Here is a 6,790-nt window from a genome sequence, read left to right as displayed (position 1 = left end):
AGTAGTGAGGAGATGATGGAATGAAATGAGTGGTGGTGGTGGGTTACTAGTTAACCAAATTTGCCCAAATGGCAAGATTAGTCCCTCAATTTTGTAGTCGGGTGCAGGAATTAACCAAACAAATATTTTAAAACGCTAGAGTAAACGTGAGATGTTAAAATCAAATAACGAAAATATTACAAACGCTAGTTAGCAAAAGATGCGAATTTAGATAACGAAAGATATTATCTAAAAAAAAGACGGTGTTAAAAATAAAATTAACGGAAAAATGCGTGATGTTACATTACCCACACCTTAAAAGAAATTTCGTCCCGAAATTTAGTTGGAAGTAGTAGTTGTTGATTCTTCCTCGAGAACTTGTGTTGCTAATTCTACAAATAAGTGAAGGTACATCTTTGGGCATTTCAACGAACTTTGACGGTCGGGATTTTACGTTGTTTTAAAGTTTGGTTTCATGATTCATAGTTTCAACCGGTTCTCCTAGGAAGTGAGTGTATCGTCGATAGTAAGCTCATCGAAGAGGATAACAAGTTCTTTTTTCGCAAGACACTTCTTTAAGTTTGACACGTGGAATGTAGGATGAATGGAGACTCAAATGAGTCAAAAAATCTAAACGGCTAGCAACAGGTTCAAAACGCCCCAAGATTTTAAAAGGATCCAAATGTCGCGGATTTAGCGTTCTACATTTTCCGAAACGGATTACACCTTTTCGAGGAGCGATTTTTAATATTACGCGGCCACCCACTTGGAATTCGAGAGGTTTACGTCTAACATTGGCGTAGCAGCAATTACGGGCCGTCTTGGGTCTTTCTTGGATTGGAACGATCTTAACGGTTGTTTCGTGAATGGGTTCGGGTCCGGTGTTTTGCTTGTCACCTACTTCGGCCCAATGAATAGGAGAACGTTATTTGCGGCCATATAAATTTTCGAAGAGGTGCGACGTTAATACTCGAATGATAACTATCATTGAAAAAGGAAACGGCTAAAGGCAACAATATAAATTTGTAACATGTCCTCCAGGGTTTGAGTCATACGTTGGCTTGGTCCGTCAGTTTATAGATGATGTGCGGTACTCACGTTTAAACGTGTTTCCATGGTTTCTTGTAAGGCACCCCAAAGTCTAGAAGTGAAACAGCATCTTGGTCGGAATAATTGATAAGGGTACTGAAAACCATGTTGGGGTAGGATTCCTTAAGATATGTTTGAACAAGTTAGTTAGGGCTCGAAAAAGTTCATTGGAACAAGTTTCTTATCGGCTACTGAAAATGTTCGTCTGGGCTATTCACCCTCGTGGCGAATACTAGAAAAAGATAGGAGTAAAACGAGAATTTAGAATAGGATAAGTTAACATCTTGATGTAGCCATATCTTGCATCTTGTGGCCAAATGTTGAGACTTGGTGGGAACGAGGTAGTACACGTAGTTGTATAGCTTGAATTTGAGTAGTAGTTGGCCGTATATCAGAAGCATAAGGACGATAAGTCAAAGAAGAAAGAGGTATCCTTGGATTGTGTGTTATCTTAGGTTCCAGTAATATCAGACAGTAACAGTGAAATAACAGAGTTATGTAATGTGGTACGTGTTGATGAGAAGATTGATCGGGTCTGTAATTAAGTATTCCAATTCTTCATACGAATGTAACAAATTTCAATTCCCTTGATTTCGAGTCGAAAGAGGATGCATTTCAGGCGTCCACGTAGAAATATTTCCATATTTGAGTTCTACACGAATTTGGCTAGTAAGGTTGGTGTAAATAATCACGTTCAAGGTTCGGACACGGAGAGGTTAAGGGACGAGCGATACGGGAAAAGTTGGAAATGAATCTTCGGTAATAACCGGCGATATCCAAGATTTTACGAATACAAGTCGGAGTCGTGAGGTTTTCCGGATTACGTGTGACTTTGATTTTTGGCGGGGTCTACCTTAAATACCTTGACCACTAACAACATGGTTTAGGAATTGGACTTCGTTCAACCAAAATTCACACTTGGAGAATTTTGCGTAGAGTTGCTCTTTTCTCAAGAGTTCGAGCGTAAGACAAAGATGTTGTTCGTTTTCTTCTTCACTTGAATTGAATAGGTTAAGACATCATCTATGAATACGATAATGAATTTGTCTAGATAAGTTTACATACGTGATTCATAAGATCCATGAATACGGACGAAGCCTTAGTTACTGTACGACACTTAAAAGAAATTCATAACTATCGTAACGAGTTCGGAAAGTGGGTTTGGAGACATCTTCTCCCTTAACCCTCAATTGATGATAACCAGAATGGAGGTCGATTTTGGAATACACACGAGATCCTTGTAATTGATCAAGACTTCACAATGATGAATTGGATTTCGGGGCTGATAGAATAGAAGAACCACTAAAAAACCAAATATAAGTGTGTCCTCGGGCTGGTGTAATGGTCATCACTTGATTGCGTGATGATTCGATATTTCATTATGCCTTTATGTTCGAGGCTATGTTTTTGGTACTACATTTCCTTCAAAACTTGCATAATTGTCCGTACATTTTTTTAAATCTCAAATCTGCTCATATACATAATTTAGCTCATGTTTTATATAGGGGTTGTCAATAAAAAAAAATTACAAACTAGTCTTTGGATTTGAACCCATGACAAACCATTAACAACCATAATGCATAAACCACTCTGTAAGCAATGCTATTATATGTAAATAGAATAGAAAATTAAATATATAATACAAACATCAATCAAGTTATCTAAAATTTCATTTAATATAACCTTATTATCAAATTTCCTATTACATTAACAACTGATAAGATAAAAAACAATTAAATGTCTTATAAAGTCATATATTTTAGTATCCATAACTAAGGAGTCCTATAAAATAATATGATCCGTCTTATCAAATTGTTAAAGTGTCCTAAAATTTTAACTTAATAGTACCTAACTATCAAATGACCTTATAGGTTACATAATAATATGACTATCACAATTAAATGTCGTTTAAAGTTAGTTTCATATGACTTTCATGCCAATTGTCCTATAACATCATATGATTATTACAACCCTAAAAACTATCCGTCTTATCAAAGTGTTAAAGTATCCTAATATTTGCCTTTAATAGTACCTAATTATCAAATGACCTAATATGTTACATTATGATAAGACTCACAAATAAATGTCCATTAAAGTTAGTTTCATCTGACTTTCATACCAAGTGTCCTATAACATCATATGATTGTTACAACCCCAAAACTATCTGTCTTATCAAAGGGTTAAATTATTATAAAACGTTAACTTAATAGTACCTAACTATCATATGACCTAATATGTTACATTATAATAAGACTCTCATAAATTAATGTCCTTTAAAGTATGTTCCATATGACTTTCATATTAATGGTGTATCCTAGGGGATACACGCATAAAACACCATTTTTATACAGAAAAACGGATCAAACAACATAAAAGATAACAAAAATTGGCGATTTTTAGTATTTGCCGCCCATCGTACAGCAGGCCGCCCAGCGTCAAGCGTAAGCTCTGCAGCCAGCTTTTATGCTTAAGCCCTTTAACTCAGCGCGTGAACGGCACGTAGCCATGTCAGCACACGCCATCGAACTTCCGGATATTTCATGTAACAGAACCACTCATTAATTGATACGTGTATCCCGAGAATTTCAGACATTCTGTGCCTATAAATAGACCCCCTGGGTCACCACATTTCACATCTGAACTTCAGTCAGAGAGAAGTACACTTTCTATAATGACCCTCATTTTTCCATTCTATATTTCTTCCAATATTAAATGCCCAAACAATATAATTAAAACTTAATGATTAAACTTTAATCAACAATTGCTAAGTAATAAGAATTATAAAACATATTAGTTAACTTTGTACAATAATTGACAAGTTAATAAAAGATGAAAATAAAAGCTTATTAACTTCCCTGAACAAAATGTAAAACTCTAAAACTTGTAGCCTTTAAACATTTAAACTTGAACATACAAGGAGCCATTTTAACCAAGCAAATATACAAGGTCTAAAACGAAAAAGTTCCACCTCCTTTCTTCTAACCCTAGCCAATTTTGGGCAAGGTAAAAAGACCATTTTTCCCCCCAAACCCACGACCTAAACACCCCTTTTAAACTTAACCCTAATCTTGACTTTTACCATAAGTATTCCTAATTTACCCCTAGCTCTAGAATGATCCATGTATGTGTATAAATAGGGAGCTAGGTTAAGGGTTTTCATCATCTCATACTCACTTAATCACCTCATTAATCTCTCCTTCTCCCTCTCCCTCTCTTAGCTCAAGGCCAAACCACCACCACAACACCACCACCACCTTTTTGAAGTTTTGGTTAATTACTTCTTCTTTTCCGGGCTTTTTCTTCGTGTTCATCAAGATCTTCAAGTGTGTTCTTCGTTATTCGGGTTATTTGATCTTCATCTTCAAGTGATATTCATCTTTTCTTTGTTAATCTTCATCAAACATCATCAAGGTTTAACCGTAGATCCAAATCTTTTAATTTCTATCTTTTGATTTATGTTTATATTCATAATCATATTCATTCTTGATCTTAATATTCATATCGTTCATGTAATATATATATATATATATATATATATATATATATATATATATATATATATATATATATATATATAAACAATAAGCATATAAATATACACGATTATAAAAAAAGGAAATTTTGTTGAATCTTTAAACCCTAATTATTTGCATCATTAACATGCATGTAATCTTGTTAAAAATATACAAAATATATATATACATATACCACGTATACATATACATATATAAAAAAAATATATATAAACGTATACATACACATACATGTACGGTTTAAAAAAAAATTTAGATCTTCAAAACCCTAAAACCTAATCATGTTTTAAGTTATTACTCATGTTTATTAATTGTAGAAAAAAATAACAAATATAATACATATACATATACCTACGGCTACATATACATATACATATAAAAAAATAAAACACTATATATACATACATATATACACGACATATACATACTATATATACATAAACATTAAATAATATAAAACCCTAATACTACTTAAACCCTAAACATTAATTATATAACCCTAATTATATAATAATCATTACCTAATCATTTCTTAATTATTAATCATTAATTACTTAATCCCTAATCATATAATAATAATTACTAAACCTAATCATTTAATCATTAAATCTAATCATTTCTTTACTAAACCCTAAACCTAATACTATTTAAATACTATTTAAAATATTTAATACTACTAAACCATAATATACTACATAGTACTACCTAACACTTATACCCTTATACTACTACTAACACTTATAATGTACTACTTATATAATAATACTTATATTATAGGATTATAACCTACAATTACAATAGTCATTCACGATAACGTGAGATTACTTGAATGTCTACACTACTTGTGGCCTAGGGTGATCCTTGGTAGCATTATGGGACACTTGTGGATCTCGAATGCCAAGACTTAGATTCTGGTCAAGAGATCCTGGGCCAACCGGTAACAATAGATCATTCGAGTGACTTGCCGGTGGCATAGATGTTTGAGTATGGTGCACAATATCAAACCCACTATAGTAATCATACAATCACTAAGTGAACAACATCTAGTCACCTACACACTTAATAAGTGGTGGACTTATTAAGGACAATTCACTAGTGTTCAACACTAACTTACTAAACATGGAAACTTACTAAAAATGGAAAACATACTAAGAATGGGAACTTAGTAAAACAAACTTCACTTAAACACTTGCATACTTAATTTAAACTTGGGCAAACATTTAACTACTCTTTAATGTCATTAAGTTGACTTTTTGCTTACATTTATTCAACTCTTCTATTTCGAGGAATAACAAACTCTTCTCCTACTTACTAAGGTGAACTTCATAGCCCCACTTAGTATTACATAATTTATTTAAACTTACTGGGGTGAGACACATGCTGCTTTTAATATTTACAATTTAGACACAAGTACCAACTATTAAACTGTGCTATACCTGGCTATGTCCTGCAAGTCCCCACTGTGATATTTTTAATTGCTTTTACATAACACATTCTTAATTATTGGGGGTAGGCCTATTGGGAGTAACGTCCCCGATACATTTGACCAAGTCATTGTATTACTTTATAATGATTCAAACCGACAAGGACAGTACAACTTGTCACGGGGCAAACTTTCTGTTTAGTCTAAATATCACAAACTTGGCACTTACTTTTAGATCCCTGCGAGATCTACTTTTATAAATAAAAATCTTGTGATCTAAACAACGGTCAACTATTTTGTTAAACCTATGAACTTCACTCAACCTTTTTGGTTGACACTTTAGCATGTTTTGTCTCAGGTTACGATTGATCAGCTTACTCTTATCTGTGTGATGCTACTTGGACTCTAGGACTTAAAGAAAGAGTCACATTTATTATTTATGCATTTATTTATATTCTTGTAATTTCAATTCTTGTAACGACATTCCATTTCATTCCGCTGCGTACTCAATAAAGTTTGTTTTTATCATATAGTGTCATTCTCATTACATAATATGTTGGAATTTTTGATATTAATGTCACATTCACCCAGGCCCTAACTGAGGGGGTGATAGATTGGTATCAAAGTGTAACCAGGATGTTATAGAGAACCAGGATTGCATCTTTATGTGTGCCTTACTTGCTAGGTAGGGTGCCTTAGCAATCTAGGAAACTATAACCTTTCCTGCCTTAGACTTAAAGCACTTAGGATTACCTTATAATCTTAA

The sequence above is a fragment of the Rutidosis leptorrhynchoides genome, chromosome 4, assembly GCF_046630445.1.
Source record: "Rutidosis leptorrhynchoides isolate AG116_Rl617_1_P2 chromosome 4, CSIRO_AGI_Rlap_v1, whole genome shotgun sequence".
NCBI classification, from domain to species: domain Eukaryota; kingdom Viridiplantae; phylum Streptophyta; class Magnoliopsida; order Asterales; family Asteraceae; genus Rutidosis; species Rutidosis leptorrhynchoides.
The sequence above is the reverse complement of the archived record's forward strand: the minus strand, read 5'-3'. Positions refer to the sequence as shown.